General features: G+C 45.2%; 1 protein-coding gene across 5 annotated transcripts in view; it reads right to left on the bottom strand.

The window, feature by feature from the left end:
- The window catches only part of Cemip2 (cell migration inducing hyaluronidase 2), a 77,335-nt gene extending 62,164 nt beyond the window's left edge, over window positions 1-15,171 (bottom strand). Inside the window, exon 1 of one of the 5 annotated variants that reach the window (XM_029472483.1) lies at window positions 15,031-15,171. The gene's annotated coding sequence lies outside the window, so the exon portion shown is untranslated. Of the gene's footprint in view, window positions 1-7,779; window positions 7,834-12,627; window positions 14,002-14,021; window positions 14,469-15,030 lie in introns of those variants that run through there. The other 4 variants (XM_029472484.1, XM_021151644.2, XM_029472482.1 and 1 more) reach the window with 4 other exon arrangements.
- Window positions 15,172-18,167: the final 2,996 nt, after the last annotated feature.

Below are 18,167 nucleotides of genomic sequence, written 5' to 3'. Positions count from 1 at the left end.
CATTAAGACTTTTGTTTTGTGACAGGGTCTAGCCTCAAAGGCATGACAATGCTCCTGCCTCAGCCTCCCAAATACTGGGATTAGAGGCATGATCCCTGAAAAACATTTTCAGTGCTGGGGATCAAGTACCTTGTATACTCATGGCAAGCACTCTACCCTTAAGTCACATCCCAGCTGTCAAACACGTAATGTGCTAAGACAAGCATAAATCTCTTATTTTTTTTTATCCAGTGACATTAATTATATTTGTAAAGTTGTATGACCATCAGCACCATCCTTTTTCAGGAATTCTTCAGTGCCCTGAGCAGCAGCTCCACACCATTAGCACCCTTCTCCATTCCCACCTCAGCCTGACACTGACGGAAAATACCAAGTCAGTTAACTGGGTGCCGCCACCTTCAGTGTTAGGTTGTCTAGTTCTAAGGACACTGCCTCTCCACTCCACTCCACTGCAAAGCACATAATCGCATCCTACAGCCTCCCAGGGCTCCCTGGCTGCTGCTCTAGAACAATTCAGTTAGGGTGGTGAGGCTGGGTCAAAGCTGCTGGAAAATTAACATTCCCAAGGGACTCTAATGAGCACCTGGAGCCACCTGCTCCTGCCAACTGTTCAGAGTTTTTCAGAATGGATAATAAGCATTAAAAAAAGCCTGAGAGAAATGGAGATTCCTGGGCTCTTTTTTTTACGCGATTCAGGCCCAACTACTGCAAAGAGGACTCTGGATTTACATATTTAAAACACATACTTTGAAAGGAAGCGGCAAATGGCGTATTACATTATAATCTCAAAAAGAAAAGAAAAATATGTGTCTATAAAACACACTCTGGTGACACTGAAACAAGTGACCACACTTTGAGCCTCACAACCCTAAACTCTTTAAACTGAAATTACAAGACCATGTATCCCATGAGAACCCAACAGATACCCTAGGAAGTTCCAACAGGCAGGCATTCAAGTCTGGATGTTCAATTCCCCGACTGGGGCTATCTCGTGGTTAAGCAGTTTAACCATTTCTTCCCATAACCTTACTTACATACAGACTTTGAATGCACTCCGTATGCATGTTTAGCCTGGTGTGGTGACATGTGCCTATAATCCAGCATTTGGAAGGTGGAGGCGAGAGGATCAGGACTCCAGTGCTAACCACAGCCACATAGCAAGTTCAAAGTCAACACGAACTACAGTAGGCCATGTCTTCCCATCCATCTCCAACATCAACCAAACATGAAGGTAAAAAAGAATCTAAAGGTTTTTTTTTCTTTTCTTAAATCCTAAAATAGTCAAAGTTCCAATGATTCTTTTACACTAACATCCGGGCAGTTTGCAAGGGCATAACAAAACCCAACTGGCCTCAGACAGTATGTGAATTTCTGGAATTTCCCATGAATAAGTTCACTGGACTACCGATGTGTGACTCATCTTGAGCTAAAAAACTGATACACATGAAGGCCCTCCTCCTCTTGGTGCTCATCATAGTCAGCCCTAGGAAGAACAAGTTTTGAGTGAAGCTGTTGATTTAGTAGAGAGAGGATAGGGAAAGAATAAGGAAGGTGGGGAGAGAGGGAGGGAGGGAGGGAGGGAGGGAGGGAAGGAGGGAGAGAAGAGGCAGCTAGCTCCACCATAATGCCTTACTACAGTGACTGTTGATAACTATGATGCACTCAACAGTTTCAGAAAAAAAATGACATCCATTATATCCCTCCCTTAACAACCAGAGCACCCCAGGTCACCTGACTTTAACTAATAGCCTCCCAGTAAATTCCCCATCTGCTACAAAATAAAGAACAAGAATCTAGTGGTCCAGTGAGCTTCCAAATTGCTCTAAACAATCAGCAAACCCATTAAACATAAACTGGTCCACAAATAAGTACTTCCAGGACCCAAATGACATGGAAATGAATGGGGACCTAAGAGAAAGTCTAAGCAGGAATTGATCATGAGTTTACATGAGGCAAAGACCATTGTCTTGAGTTAGTGTGTCTGTCAAAATGACTAGATCCATGAGGCTTGATGCTAATAAAAGCCTTTGTTTAGATGAAACTTGAGGTCATTATTTAAATGAAGCTTACCCTTCAGACAAAGAAAAAAACACCACCATCCAAGGTGCTATTGAGGAAAGCTGCCCCGTGTACTAAGCAGCAGGCCCAAACAATGGGCATAGCCAAGCAGTGTGACAAAGGAAAGCTGTCCATTAGCAGAGAAGGGGGTAGAGGGGATGTTCCTGGGGCCAGCCTCGCTGGGAGGGGGACACAACTGTCATGATCTGCTGTGGAAGGGGGTGGGGGAAATTGCCCCTTGAGCTGCAATCTGTCTGCTTCATTGTCTCAGGGTGAGAAGGGCTGGTGTTATTCATCAGACTGAAGGGCCTTTTCGGGAGATAATGTATCGCACCAGATGTAGCCACACACAGAAAAATGAGAAGCAGAGAGGTTCCAGGGAGCCACCAATCCATTGGAAATAACAATAACGTGTCCTTGATGTCACAAAAGGGCAACTTAACATGAAAATTTAGAAGGCATCTGCCATAAATGAGTCCTCCTGAATCCATTAGACTCCTGGCTGAAAACTACACACTCTGCAAGCCACAGTTCCTGTCCTTGAAAGTAAAATAGTACTTCCACCATATTTTAGGATAAACAAAAAATAACTTATTTTCAGTGCATGAAAACCGTTAAAATTGTAAAACAGACACATGCCTCCTTCAGGTTTCATGTAACATTTAACACTGACTTTAGAGACCGCACTACGAATACATCACTTCAAAAAAATATATCGATTGTCACTTAAAGATTTAAATTATTCATGAAAAAAGATGTGTCACAAATTCAGAAAGCTGCAGCGCTCCCGCCATTAGAGCGGGTCATTAGAGGGCTGTGGCAGAAACCATGAAGGTCAGACAAAAGAGAGGCGGCATCCTCAAGACATCTAGCTTCCAAACTCACTTTAAATCCTTTGTTTGCAGGAAAAAGGTAACCTTCACCCAGGAAATACCGCCAATGTGTTGTTCAGCCTCCCTCCTGAGCTCTCAACAATAGCTGCTTAAGCCCGGAACTCCAGCAGTGCGGAAGGGCACTGGTGTCTTCTCCGGTGTCCCAGCTTCAGTGTGAGCAGCAGGCACTGTCTGGGTTTTACTGGGGGTTCATGTTTCACTGCAATGGTGTGAGCTGGCATCACCAGTCAGTACTTAAAGGTCACTCTTGTAGTGAAAATCAGATTACAAAGAATGGACTCATCCATATTTTATATATACTTTAATGACTGATTTGGCATGGCACTGCCCCTTGGAATAAACAAGCCAGCCACAATGGGAATGCCCAAGTTGTTCATGTAGCGATTAGAAAAGCATTCCACGGTTTTTAAAGCATAATTTTGAGTCTTTGATTCTACTTCGGAAACCCTTGAAACAATTATCTTTTTTTTTAATTTACTTATTTTTATGTCCAACTGGTATTTTGTCTGCATGTACGGCTATGAGAGGATGTCACATCCTGGAGTTCCAGACAGTTGTGAGCTACCATATGGGTGCTGGGAATTGAACCCGGGTCCCCTGGAAGAGTAGTCAGTGCTCTTAAAACACTGAGCCGTCTTGCCCAGCCTCCTGAAACAATTATCTTATGAATATATACCTGATGACATAAAAATATTAGCTTAACAGACTTGGATATAAACCAACAAGCAAATAATTAGGAATACTTACATGAGCAATATAAGTAAATATTTAAGGCAGATAACTCAAGCAATTTCTAAGACTATAAAAGCCTGACATACAAATGCTGATAAACATTAGGAAAAATAGCATTCAAAGAAGTATGCAATGTAATTTTTTTTCAATTTTCAGTCCCTCATCACCCATTCCCCCCCCCCGAAAAAACAGCCCTAAAACCTCACTGTAATTTAAATAAAATATTTTTCTTGGGAAACAGCCATGTGCATGCCCCAAATAACAGCAAGGCTGGGGAACACAGACAGCTCAAGAGCCACAGGTTAATATGTGTGGTATACGTACAGCCAGTTATCGCAGAAAGCAATTATTTTCTTCTAATGATGATAATGTTAAAGGGAGTTGTGAGTTTTAACCTTTAAGAAGGGCTGGGGCTTAGAAAAGGACTGGTTTGGGGTTTTAAAGAATTGAAAACTGTCTTGTCTAAGAGGCCAACTCAAGAGCCTCTAAGCTCTTCCTATACTGTTTAGAGTCTGGCTTTGACCCTTATCCTTTGACTAATTTATGTAATTATCCATCTCTTTCCCCTTGGTGTTTTCACAGGACCTCATAGACAGTAGGTGTTCAATATGTGGTTGTTGTAGTCTACAAATTCCTGCAAAGAAGTCCATCATAAATGCTAGGAGAGGTGGTGTGTGTGTGTGTGTGTGTGTGTGCTCCAAGTATAATAGGGCATATATTTACTCTGTATATATACACATGCACACACACATGGTGGAAGGAAAATAGAATGGGTGAAAATCTGTCTAATTGTGTGTTATAGTCCCAAAGAATCTGTTAAACTACAGATTTCTGGGTTTCTCTCCTCATCCCTCCTCTCTCACGCCAAGCTGCTCTTCTCCACACCCTTTCTCCCTACCCACTCCCACAGGAATTTTCCATTTATGCCTTCAATAGCTTTGAATTTTACTTTTATTTGATGTTCACTGGTGTTTTGCCTGTCTGTACATCGGTGTGAGGCCATCGGGTCCCCTGGAACTGGAGGTACAGACAGACGTGGTTGCTGGGAATTGAACTCTCATCCTATTACACAATACAGTTCTAGCCTGCATTCTGACAGAGGCTGAGTCACATCTATAAGCAGGAATCCTACAGAGAGGGTGGCAAACTGGCTGGCTAACCTTACCCTTTCACAGTGTGCCATAATGGTTTCCACCACACAGTATAATGGGAAACCTTCCTCTCTATACTGCTGACAGAAAATGATGGGCCGGATGAGAGGGAGAGTCCCCTGTATGTGGAGACGCCAGATGCACACCACGGGTGATTATTACTTACAGAGTGATGGAGGACACTCGGTCCTCTTCTGAAGCATCAGTTTTCCAAATGAGCCAGCCCCACCACCCACTGCAGAGGCCCGCACTGTGCACTGTGCTTCATCAGACACACACAGCTCCCAATCATAGGGAACACTCAGTAAGAGTGCTTTGTTTATACACTTTCATATGAGGATCTATTTTTAAATGACAAATTCAGGCTAGTAGAAACAGCCAAGACACCAGCATAATCTAATCAAAGGCTTCTTAGCAAGGTGGTAATTTTTGAAAGAACCAACAGAATAATCAACAATCTTTGCTTCTAAGAATTTCTGTCCAACTGGTTAAAATTTGGCTAAGCTAACATTCTGTCCTGTTATGATTTTAGAAAATCTTTACAATGTGATCGTTATTGTATCTAAAAAAGTAAAAACATGCAATAAAAAGTAAACTATTCCAGAAAAAAGGGGGTACACAAGCTATGAAAACACAGAATACAAAATATAATAAATCTGAACTTCTGACCCAATCAAACCATTAGCTCCTAGCTGCTTTGAATTGTTGATTAAGACTCTAGAGAGACCCAACAGAGAATAATAGAAAAGTGACTTCCAGGTTGGTAGTTTGGTTTGGCTTAAAGAGATAATGTTAGGTGTCTCATAGGTCTTCTTTACATAGAGACTGTGTCTGCTGCTAAAGAATGGGTAGGGGCTGGAACACACAAAACTGCTCAATGAGAAATAACCTTAACACCTGGGGACTTTTTAGGCCCTTAAAGATTTCAAACTTCCAAGTATATATTTAAATATGATCGTTGTCAAGTAAATTGTGTACTTAAACACATATAGATTTCTGTGGGACAAAGAGAGGTTGAGAAGTTTTGTGTGTGTGTGTGTGTGTGTGTGTGTGTGTGTGTGTGAATGTGTGTGTGTGTGTGTGTTTCAGGGAAAAATAGAATACTATACACTGTATTCCTATAGTATAACATGTGTTTTCCTAAAATAACCACTGTGCAGAATTCAGCATGAATCCGATGTCTGTACATATAATGGCTACAGGAGCAGCAGGTTGAGAGAGCACCAGGCCCTTTCACTCAGAGCTGAGATTTGAATAAGCACACCAGTCCATGTGCCCTGTTGCTACAGGGCACACCCTCCATCAGGACATCAAGTCTCTTTTTCCTTTCAGTCTCATGATCAGGGGATGTCACTTTCCCTGAAACCGGCTGGCTTTGAAATCTTGGCTGATTTCACTGCAACCACTTTATCTACATTGAATCTGTTTCACTTTCATGACACACCATGTACCCAAGCCAACTTTCCCAGGTGCAAGAACAGAGAAGCCCTAAGTACAAGCCTCCTCCGACATAGGAAAGGACAGGGATTAAGAAATGAATGATTAGCCAGGCAGAGGTGTCACAGGCCTTCCCAGCTCTGGGAAGGCAGAGGCAGACAGACCTGAGTTCGAGGCCAGTCTGGTCTAAAGAGTGAGTTTCAGGACAGCCAGGGCTACACAGAGAAACCCTGTCTCTCAAAAACCAAAATTGGAATATTTACAAATGTCTGAGACCAAAAGCCAGTCAAGTGAATATTCCTATTATTGTAAGTAATTATTATTGAATTAATTGTTATGTTCCTTCCTGCCCTTCACATTGTACGAGGCATATGGCTGGCAATAAATATTCTGAAGAGTGCTTCCCTTTCAATTCTGCTAACCAAGTCCATAAGAAGCAGTGGGTGGCAGACTCTAAAGTCCTCAACAGCTGAAAGAAACCAAAGGTATCCATCAGAGTTAGGAAAAACACAGCCTGGCTATATAGCCTGAGGGGCCGAGGCAGCAAAGGCAAAAGCTAACACCTCTCAGGCCCAAGCAGAAATAAAAGCAAGGGCTGGTGAGATGGCTCAGTGGGTAAGAGCACCCGACTGCTCTTCCGAAGGTCCAGAGTTCAAATCCCAGCAACCACATGGTGGCTCGCAACCATCCGTATCAAGATCTGGCGCCCTCTTCTGGAGTGTCTGAAGACAGCTACAGTGTACTTACATATAATAAATAAATCTTAAAAAAAAAAAAAAGAAAGAAAGAAAAGCAAAAGGAAGCAGTGGCCACAGGCCTGGGGGGTGGGGTGGGGGCGGGGACTGTGGAACTGTCAATTACGAATGGCTTTCTTCTAGAATGAGCTCCTGCAATCGGACCAAGAGACCAGACCAGACCAAACTGGATCCACTGCCACATAATCAAATTGTAAATAAAACAAAGAAAAAGAACTCAAAACAAAAAAAAAAAAAAATCCCCTAAATACAGGGGATGGCAGTCTATCTGAGCCCTTAGAGTAAGGAAGGGCCTTCTGCTGCCGCCGCACACATAGAATAGTCACCTGCCTCAGGCAGGTGCTAACCAGTCAGCTTTTACGGACTGTCCCACTTCTGTTCCATTTCGTGTTCCTACCTAACAAAGCCCACTGGCCTGCTAGTGCCTTTCTGCAGAGTGAGAGCTGCCCCCATTCAGGAATCCCAAATAAAAGCCAAGAAAATCCACAACTGCACTCAGTGCGGTTCCTACTTCAGAGAGACCTCAAAGGCTCCTCAATCTGAAGAAGCAGACAAAGAGAGGGAAGGGACATTTGCATCTCGGCCCTCCGCTGCTGTTTTTTACCCCAAAACTCTTCCTCAATCCCTTCCCTCTCCCCTCATGAAGTCTCTTAGAAAGCTCCGCCCCAACCCCTTCCAAGACTCCTTAGGCCATCCCCCCACCCCAACCCCTTTTTCCCCATTGGCTAGAAAGACACAAGAGAGGCTTCCAACCTGCTGACAGTGACAGATGGCAGTGCAGAGGCACACAATGGAGGCTCCTGCCTGTCAAACCCTTGCAGCTGACCTTCCAAAGAAAGACCCAAAGCCGGGCTCTGACCTGAAGGAGGCTGATTTAATTAACCCAGGAAAGGGCAGGGCTGCCAGCAGCCTGCACTGGTTGGCTGCCTTCTCTGCACACTGCCAGGGACAACCCTTTAAAATGTTGCTCAAGAAGAAAGCACCAGGAAGCTATGTGGGGAGAAGTCAAAGGTAGGGGGAGAGGCTGAAACAGGAGTGTTTGACTACCAGGCACAGATACACCACAAGGTCATAATCTAGTGATAAACTAACATTGAAATGCCATGACTCACAGAATAAAGACTACGTTCTGGACACTTTTCAAACCAAGAAAGATTAGCAAAGACGAACAAGATGAAATGATCTAGGCTATTCAATCACAGGGCCAGGACCCACGTATACTACCACCTTTCCCCTCAACAAGAAACTTTCTAATCTGAGAACACAAGAACAAAGTCCAGTTTGTTTGTGTTTGTTCTTTGACACAGGGTCTTTTTTATATAGTTTGGCTAGCTTGGAATTTAACTATGGAGACCAGGTGACCTCAAATTCCACCTGTCTCTTTCCTGGGACTAAAGGTGTACAACACCATCTCTTAACACAAGGGTTCTGCCTCAGAATTGAGACATGGCAGTCAATATTGACATGGTAGTAAAAATACACACATACACACAAACACACACACCACACACACGCACAGGGCACACCCATACACAGATGACCCTCCAGTCAAGAAGCTCTAAGTTCAGTGCTAAGGGCAGTAGGGAGATAATGTGAGTCAACCAGGAACTACAGTACATAGTACAACAACAACAACATCAACAACAACAAAAGACTGGCTGGGGGCTGGAGAGATAGCTCAGTGGTTAAGAGCACTGACTGCTCTTCCAAAAGGTCCTGAGTTCAATTCCCAGCAACCACATGGTGGCTCACAACCATCTGTAAAGGGATCTGATGCCTCTTCGGGTGTGTCCGAAGGTAGCTACAGTGTATTCATATACATAAAATGAATAAATCTTTTTTAAAAAGAAACTGGCAGAGCTTAAACACACACAGGCAAATCAGCAGTTGCTGTTAGCATGTAAAAGGATGCTGTGAGCCTTGCAGAGAAGACTTCACAGCCTTCAGTTCACCTCATGAGCTAGACCACCTTCAAATACAACCTACTAACAGTGCTTACTTACATTTGCGTATCACTGGGGAGTGGTGAGCCATGCATTCCCATTAAGCAATTAAAGTTTCACAGGTACAAGTTTTTAAGCTTCATATGATGACCTCATAGTCAACAAAGTTGGTTCTATAGCACTGGCTTTTTCATTCAAAACAAAAACAAAAAAACAACAATAACACACACACACAAACAAACAAAAACCACAATGATATTTTTTTTCTCATTTCTTCTGAAATGGAATGCAGGTTTTGGTAGTGGTGGTGGGGGGGGGGTTGGGTTTTTTTGTTTTGTTTTGTTTTTTTCTACTTATCAAACTTGCAAAACTATTTATTTATTCCTCGGGAAAGAGTAGCAATAGAGAATCCATAGCTGAAACCATCATAACGTAAAAGTCTGCAGTCTCCAAAACGAAAGCCAGTAATTAGATAAAAGCTTCTGGATCAATAACTGGTTCACTCAAGAGACTCAGTCTCCAGACCCCACCAAGAAGACACCTGATTTGTGATGAGGTAGGTTGTGTGTCTTAAGATCCTTCATCAAACTCAGAGGCGATAGGGACAACTCCTTTCTTGGTGGCTCAATCTAGATTGTCTTAAATTGCAAGTCTTTGCAGCAATAATATCCCAACAGCATTTCTACACAGTGCTAAAACCGTTTAACACAGTAAGGCTAAGGCTACACTATCTCCTCAGCAGCCATCTATTTATCATAAAACTCCCATATCCAGAAGGAAGGAGGCAGGTCTGGAGTTCAAGGTCATCCCTGGCTATATTACAAGTTCAAGGCCAGCCTGAGCTCCATGGGACACCACATCAACCAAGGGAACAACAGCAAACAACAGCAAGAATTCTTATTAAATACAACTTAACTTTTACCTAATGTCTACACTAAGTAAGAAGCAGTCCTGGTTTGCCTCATACAAAAAGTTCCATTTTTCCACCTTGTGAAAAGAATGTCTTATTACAAATCTGTCTACAGAGGGAATCTACTAATAATTTCAAAACAGATTTGTCACATAGGACAAAGATCTCATTTGTAAGGAGACAGTAAGTACATTTTCTGGTCTGGTTTACTTTTTCTAGAGGCATTTTACTAAAGACTCCGTGCCTCATTTATCTAACTGACTCTGCGTGCCTTGCCTGATCTGCTCTAGAAGTGCAATAAAATACTTGCTGAGCATAGTTCTCGATGACCACCAGCATTAAAGGTTTCTCAAAAGGAGCAAAGAGAAAACAAAAGAACACACCAAGTATCTCTATGATTTTATCCCAGTGATTCACAAAGAAAGGAGGAAAAAGAAGTCTGCATGTTTCCAGGAACTCGCTTCTTAGGGGAAAAAAAAAAACCGCACTTCTACAATATTGCAAGTTTGCATCCTGTTTCCAGAAAATGCAAGTAAGGCTAACATTTCCCCCCAGAGTTCCTTATTTGACAGAAATCTCCCAGAAGTATCACCCTACTACGTGCTCCATATCATAGACAATAAACATGGGAGACGAAAAGACATGGGTCTGTCTGCCTTTTAAACTTAAGGACAATGGGTTTCTCAGCTCAAGTGAAAAACTAAACACTTAGATAACTGCCAACGAAAGCAAAGTGGAATAAACGCGTAAATAGGGAAGGAGCGGGAAATCGCCGTCTGGAAATAAGGACAAAGGGGTTCTTGTCCCTGCTCAGCCATTAATTTACTACATGACCTTACCTAATTAGTGAGCCCCTCAGGGTCCCCACTTCCTCACTTTATCAGTATTTCTAGGATCCCTCAGAACGACAGGGCAGGACTTAGCATGGAGAGCAGCGTCCAACACCCTGGCTCACATTCACCTCACCCACAAAAGCCATGTTTAGCTTTATAGCTTTAAATATCTGAGTCTAGATTCCCATCAACGGAGATTTATAAAACATCAGCTGACCTTATGTGCATTTCTAGTGGGGGAGCTAAAGCGAGCGCTGCTTACAGTTTCAGGTTTCACCCCACAACAGCTGCAGTTAGGAGAGGAAGCATTCAACAGTCTCATTTGAAAATTATACCTCTCTACAAATGGAGACAGTAAGGGCGGACTTTTCATAGTCTCAGAGATGCTGAGGCCCCACCCCCACCCGATTCCTAGGTTGACCTTGTTGGGACAGCAGAGTAAAAGGGAAGCTGGCTTGAGAGACAAACCCAGACAAGGCCATCTTGAGTGATGCCCTGTACCAGACAGCTCATCCCTCTAGTCACAAGCCAAAGCCAGTGAAAAGATTCCCTGTGAGGGGGAGGGGCCGATGCCTTGACAAGAAAGGTGTATCACAGAGCAGCAGGCAGTCTACAGGCCCACACACCTGCTTCCATTCTGACAAGAGCCAATAAATGGAAATCTGTGGCGGAAGCCAGCTTGACTAAGCTATAATTTATATCTAGTTACAGCTTGTTTCAAACTACAGTATAAAATACCTTTGGGTTGGCAGTGTTAATTCAGTAATTTGCCTATCAGTTGGAAACGTAGTTGTCTCCAGTATATTCATCAATCTCACGGATGAAAAAACTTAGCAATTAGCCCAGCAGCAGACTGTTTTCAACAGCCAAAGCCACCTTCTTTCAAATCCACGCCTGGCTTCCCGCCTTCAGTTTTGCTGGGTGGAATGGCAGGCCAGTAACAGGGAGAGCCATGCTGGCTTAGCAGTGTGGGAGCAGCCTTGGCTACACAGTGAGACCCTGTCTCAAAAAAATAAAATAAAATAAAGAAAAATAAACATGATACTTCTTACACGAATTTCCAGTCTCTATTTTGCCTGATTTAGCAAATAATGTCAGAATCGATTCTGCAGCCCACCCTCCAGTGAGCCCTCCCTCTGTCCTCCTAAAGAAACCCGGGTACAGTGAGTCTCCCAGTCACACGCTGATAAGATCTTAGTATTGCTAGTTTGCTTGGGTCCCCCGCAACACTCATTTCCTCAGCTGCAGTCTTACTCATCTTTGTCAATGGAAACACACAGGGATCTCCCGCCCTCTGGCTTCCCCAACTGCAGCCACTCCTTCCCTTCCCTCTCCAGCTGACAGAAAGTGCCACAGAGTAAGGCTGAGAGTCCTTCCAAGAATGTCTGGCAAGTGACGAGTGGTTTTATTAAGTATTCAGTTAATGGGTCCCTGGCAGATAGATAGATGGGTGCATTACTTATAAATACTCCAGAGCACTTTATAGTGTATAGCCATTTTCAAATGTGATCCATTCAATAGTGATTATGATTTTCTCTTTCTGAAATATGGCTCATTTATCTCAATTTCAAAAGCTTGCTCAGAGGCACACATAGCTACTAAGTGGTATCCTTCCAATTTCATCATGGTCCACAAGCCTGCTCTATGCCCATTTTCTTGGTATCTGTAACAACAGGCTTAACTACATCCCCTACAGCATATCTGAGGTGCTGTCACATTCAACTGTCCTGTGATTATAACACTGCAGGAAATCCCCCTGCTATTGGCTAGACGAAGAGAGGAGACCTTCCTCAAACAATTAGCCATGGACCTGCTATCCCAACTACACAGAACTTGCTAGAAGCCCAGAGAAGAATTTAGATGCTAATGTCTTGCGCACACATTAACACACACACACACAGAGATGCACACTCACCACGCCTCAGCTTACTCTCATCCACAGGCTGACAGAGAACAGGTGACGGCTCAGAGTTCTAACCTTAACTTTCCGTTCTGTGAGGACAAAAATCAGACACAGTATGAGATAGAGTGAACTTAAAGTCTGAGATAAATTTCCAGCCCCAACTCACCACCCTACACATAAATAAGGATTGTCATTTTAAAGGCAGAAGACACTATCACGAGCTGTCCCATGTTAACTAAATGAACAGCATGCCTGGTGCACAGTTTGCTTTGCCCAGAAATGCAAACTCAAAGGGAAAGACAAGAAGGGACACACCAGAGTAGGATATAGAGACTAGACCAGTGCTAATGGGTCAACTTTTCTTAATCTTTAGGGGTATATATAATTTGTTTGTATTTGGCGTTAGTGGCCATTTCCAACAGATATGCCTGGTTGCCATGGGAATGCAGACTTCCCTTAAGCTTTGATGAAACTCTTCTCCTGCCTCTTCTTCCTCTACATTTTCTTTTTACTGGTAAGAGCCCTTAAGACTTCTGCAGGCCTTCAACATGTGCAACTGTGTAGCATCACACGAGTCACTAGCACCAGGGAGTCAGTCCAACACACTGTGTGGTTCAGGAAGTTCCTAAAAGACAGGCACTCTACCTTTAACCCCAACTGCAGAAGAAAGGCGATGTGTCAAAAGTCTGTTCTCCTAACCTTCAGCGGAGGATTTAAGGAGAATGTTTCTGCTCCACAGGGGGCCTGGTTTTATTGCTAGAGGGCAGTAAGTAGTACTACGTGAAGCACCTCAGGGCAGTGAGAACCCCATTCTTTGCCAGGACCTCCCAACTCTGCCAAGGAACTGTGGTGAGTGAGGTCCTGTGCTAAAAACTGGTCCCCAGATTCTGAAGCTGCGCCTTACCACAAGGAGCAGGGTCACACCAACTCAGGGGAACAGTAGGAGACAAAGATCCACACTCCCCCCAAACTTTACACAAGCGTGCTCTTGTAGACGCCAAGGCTCCACAATGCACATTCCATCAATCTTTCACTGCGGTCCGCGTCCCCCACGCAGCCTTTCCAGAAACTTTAGGGCTGTTCACACCGACTTTAAAAGACCCATTGTTACCCTCCCTGGGAACACAAAGTGGATGAAAAGGGGATCAAACCTCTATTCCTAAGGAACCCCTTTTTTCATGGAAGAAGGTTGAGTCTCGGGGCGCTTTGGGAGAACCCCGGCGGGAAGGCGCCGGCAAAGGCGGACGCTGGAACTCACAGGATGTTGTGCTTCTCGGCAAAAAACGCCAGCACAGGGACAGCCAGGCCTCCAGGACGCCAAGGTGCGCAAGTCGGGTCTGCGCCCTCCGGGCCCTTGGGACCTCCAAGGAGGCGGGGCTGGGCACCCGGGACTAGAGGAGCCTTACCTTCCCCTCCCCCTCCTGGCGTCGGTCTACTCAGGTGTCTAAGCGATGGCCAGAGGAGCGGGAGCGGGAGCAGAGCTCCTGGAGTCCCCGCGTGCAGATCTCCTCTCCATGGCCAGGAACCCGCGCCCCGCTGCCGCTCTGAATTCAGCGGCAACCTACGCCGGAGGAGAAGCAGTCGGGACCGGGGAGTAACGCTCCTCCCTCCGCCTTCGCGGCCACCTCCTCCAGCCAGCCCGGCTTGGCGCTCTTGGATCCTTCCCTCCCGGAGGAAGAGGAGGGGAATCGCCGTCCGGGCGGCGCGAGCCTGTGCGGCTCCGAGACAATAGCGGCAGGCAGGGCGCGTTCCCGAGCAGCGCAGGTCCCCGGTCCGGCGGGCGCCGCGGCTCGCTAGGGTCCCCCTAATCAGCCTCCGGCCACACAAGCGCCGGCTCGGCTGGGCCGAGAGTGCTGCGGATTGGGCAGGCGGCCCCGAGCTAGGGAGGCGGGTCAAAGGCGGGGTGGGCGGGGCCTGTTGTCAGAGGGAGGAGACCTGCGGAGGCTCCGCCCACCACAAGCTGCAGACGAAGGCTCAGCGCCTCCAGCTGCCTTCAGCAGGAAGGACGCCCGCCAACACCGTCGGCGGCCAGGGTTCCCCAGTGGCGCCTTGACCTTCGGCTACAGATGACTACCTGGGAGTTCACGAGAACCAGCGGGCCTGAGCCTGAGTCTGTGTTCCTCATCATCCCAGCTGAGTCTGATACTGCTTTTTTTGTCACCTCTTGACAAAGTCGACCTGAGCCTGCGCCCCTCATCACTCGAAACTGAGCCTGCATCTTCTCGGGTCTAACCAGGCTGCTGAACCCCTATTACCACCCTAACACCCTCCCCCCCCACACACACACACAGGGTTGAACTCTGTTCTCTTCCTTTATCATCCAGTAGCTGAGTTCGACATCTTTTATCGCTCCAGAATGAAGCTGACTCGGCATAGCAGTATATCCCCACCAATAATATCCCGCAAGCCCCTCACCTCACTCAAAACTTTCTGAGCCTCGGGTCGTGGCGCTTCGACTGCCCCCACCTGGCCAACAAGGAAGCTGGATTCGTAGCCCTCTCAGCAGAAACAGTGTGTTCTTGACTTCAGACCAGTCTGCAGTTCTGGTTAGGAGCTTGGAGCAGCCCCAGCATCTCACACTAAGGCCAGAATAAATATACCTAGGCCTGGTCACGCCTTCTGGCCACGCTACTCTAGAGTGGCTGAAGCTTGCAGGGGGCGGAGATGCAACACTGAAAACCAATCCTCAGCCCACCCTACTGCAGAATATACTGGCTGAGTGGCTTGAGTAGCCCTGCCACCACCCGGTCCCCTGGAGGAAGTTGCTCTGGCAGAGGAAAAGCCTTTCCTGCTGCACAGGGCGCGACCTGACTTGGTCCGTCAGACCACGAGGTCAGGAGCTAATGACAGCTGCCAGATTGCCAAATCCGGACAGTCATCATCCTCTATTTAATTCGGAGTTGGAAGTGTCGCCTCTGGGGAACTGTTTCATTGAATACTGTACAGCAGGATTGTTCATTTTTCAGGCTCACTGCTGTTGTCTGTCTGTCTGTTGTTTGTTTGTTTGTTTATTTGTTTATTTTCTCCCCCTTCCAGTAAAACTTCAACCGTGTAACTATGACACAGCAGCAGACAGAAAAAGGAATACCCAATTTCCAAGGTTTGGTTTAGGACTTGGTAGAACTAAACCAATGTTTCCAGACTGGGGCTAATAAGAATCCCCTGAGAGCCTAAAAAACTTGGAATTGCCTCAACAAAGCTCTATGGACTGAGTCAGAGGAGACTGCAAATGTAAATTTTGGAAATGCTTCTGGACCGAACCCATAGTTAACTAAAACCTTGGAAAGATGCACCGAAGGAGAAGCTTCACAGACTTCTGAGAAGTCACAGAATCCTTACCCATCTGCCATCTCCAGCCCCAGTCCCTTTTTAGAAGAGAAAAGCAGAGGACTTAAAATAATAGAGCAGATGATTCTCTATGACAAACTGCAAAGGAGGAAGGACTCTTAAGGTGCCCTCAATGAGACATGTTTAGAACTCAAGAAGGGAGGATGGGGGCTGGAGATATGGCTTGGGCTCCAATTCCAGAGAATCCAGGTTTGATTCTCAGCAACCTACAGGGCAGCTCATGACTGTCTCTAATTCCAGTTTCAGGGGATCCAATGCCCTCTTCCGACCTCAATGGTAGGTACACAGACATATATGCATGCAAAATACTTATACACATAAAAAACTAAAATTAATTTTTAAAAGAGAAGAGAGGCAGGCCCCCCTAAAGTGTGTGTGTGTGTGTGTGTGTGTGTGTGTGTGTGTGTGTGTTTCTAATCCTGGAACCTACTGGGTATGGAGATGTGATTGGAGTAAGAGTCTTGACTGAGAGATTTTTCTGAGTTGCCTGGGTAAGCCCTAACTGCAATCACACTTCCGAGAAGGCAGAGAGAAATTTAAAACACAAAGGTGTAGAAGGTTCATGGCCAGGGAAGCAGTGGCTGGAGTGATGAACCAACCAGAAATCGAGGAGGCAAGCAGCCCCGCCAGAAGTTGGAAGGGTCCAGGGAGAAACCTCCCTAGAAGCTGACTACACTAGTGTAACTGAGTTCAAATGTCAGACCTCTAGAAACACAGGAATCCATTTGTTGTTTTGGCTTATTGATTGTGGCAATGCGCTTTGAGGCAACCTGCATTCTGACTTGTGCCAAATTTATACAAAATGGCTTTTCTGTATCTTTAAGCAGCAGGCACTTTGATTGAAGTTCAGTCATATTATGTTAATCCTCCTGGGAGTGATTATGCCAATGTGACACTGAACCAAGAATGTTTAAATAGCTCCTGCAAAAGCATATTAGAATTGAGGCAGCCAACTACTCCATAGCTATAAATAGTCCTCACAGATTCATGTAAAGTATTTTAAAAGAGATTTTGATTGTAAAGACTTCTTCCGCCATCTGTATTCCTTACCAAACCATGGAAAATGGATGCTGAGAGTCGGGAAGATTAAGGAGACAAAACTCTTCTACTCATTTTCAGGAGAAACTGAAAACTACAGTTAAAAACTAAAGTCTGTAAACAAGGAGTTTGGACACATATTTTCATAGAATACTTTTGAGAATTTTCATAAACTTTGCTTTAGATGTTCATCTCAAACATGAAAAAATTCAAAAGAAACTGATAAGAAAGCTGCAAAGGAGACAGTGTGGGAACACACACACACACCTCATCAAGTGGAACTAATAGCGGTTCCCTGGGATGCAGGCTCTGAGACAGAGTAGCGGGATGTTGGTTCGGCTTGTCCATCAAGTGGTATTCATAAATGGAGGGGTCCAGAAGCAGGTGAAAAGGAAAAGCTATGCACCAGTGTGTGTGCTCCCAATGCCCACGACCAACCCCACTGGAGGCATTCCAGCTAGCATGGCCCGGCAAAATGGGTCTAAAGGGCTAGGTGTTTGGACACTCTTCTGTAGCAGCCATTGGACCTGGTCCATTCCGGGAATACCACCCACTTACATGCTATTCGTGATATCCTCACTACTATGTTCAAAGCATCAGGGATGGAGGCAATGCTCAGAGCATGTCCTCCACCCCTACCCCTGTCATGGCTATGTCTTCTTTGTCTTCAGGCAGGATAGCCCTTTGTCTGAGAGTTAAGACTGAGAGTCAGATTGCTTAGATGAGAACCAAGGTCCACAGCTCACTACTGTAACTTTCCACAAGATACCCAACCTCTCTGGGTGGCATTTTTGCATTTTTAAAGAGGAATAGGAATAGTGCCTAGCTGGCAGAGTCAGTGTGGGAATTAGATACAGTGACGCTATAAGCAGCTTAACTGTGGCACTCCTAAGTTCCCATCCATTTCTCCTACTGGTACCTATGATTTGCTAGACTGAAATATTGTCAGGTAACTTTCACAGTGATTTTTTTTATATGAGTCAAGCACAGAAACTGGCTGTTCTTGGAACCCAGGCCATATGTGAAGATCACAGATAAATTTTAACAAACACTACCCAACACCACCCACACGAAGTTAGAACGGTCTAATGTTAAAGAATGGCACTTACCTCTAAACATGCTTCATTTTTTTTTTCAAGCTTCTAGCATCTGTGTGTGTGTGTGTG

The sequence above is a fragment of the Mus caroli genome, chromosome 19 (assembly GCF_900094665.2).
Source record: "Mus caroli chromosome 19, CAROLI_EIJ_v1.1, whole genome shotgun sequence".
Classification (NCBI taxonomy): Eukaryota; Metazoa; Chordata; class Mammalia; order Rodentia; family Muridae; genus Mus; species Mus caroli.
This window is presented reverse-complemented; position numbering and strand designations above follow the sequence as displayed.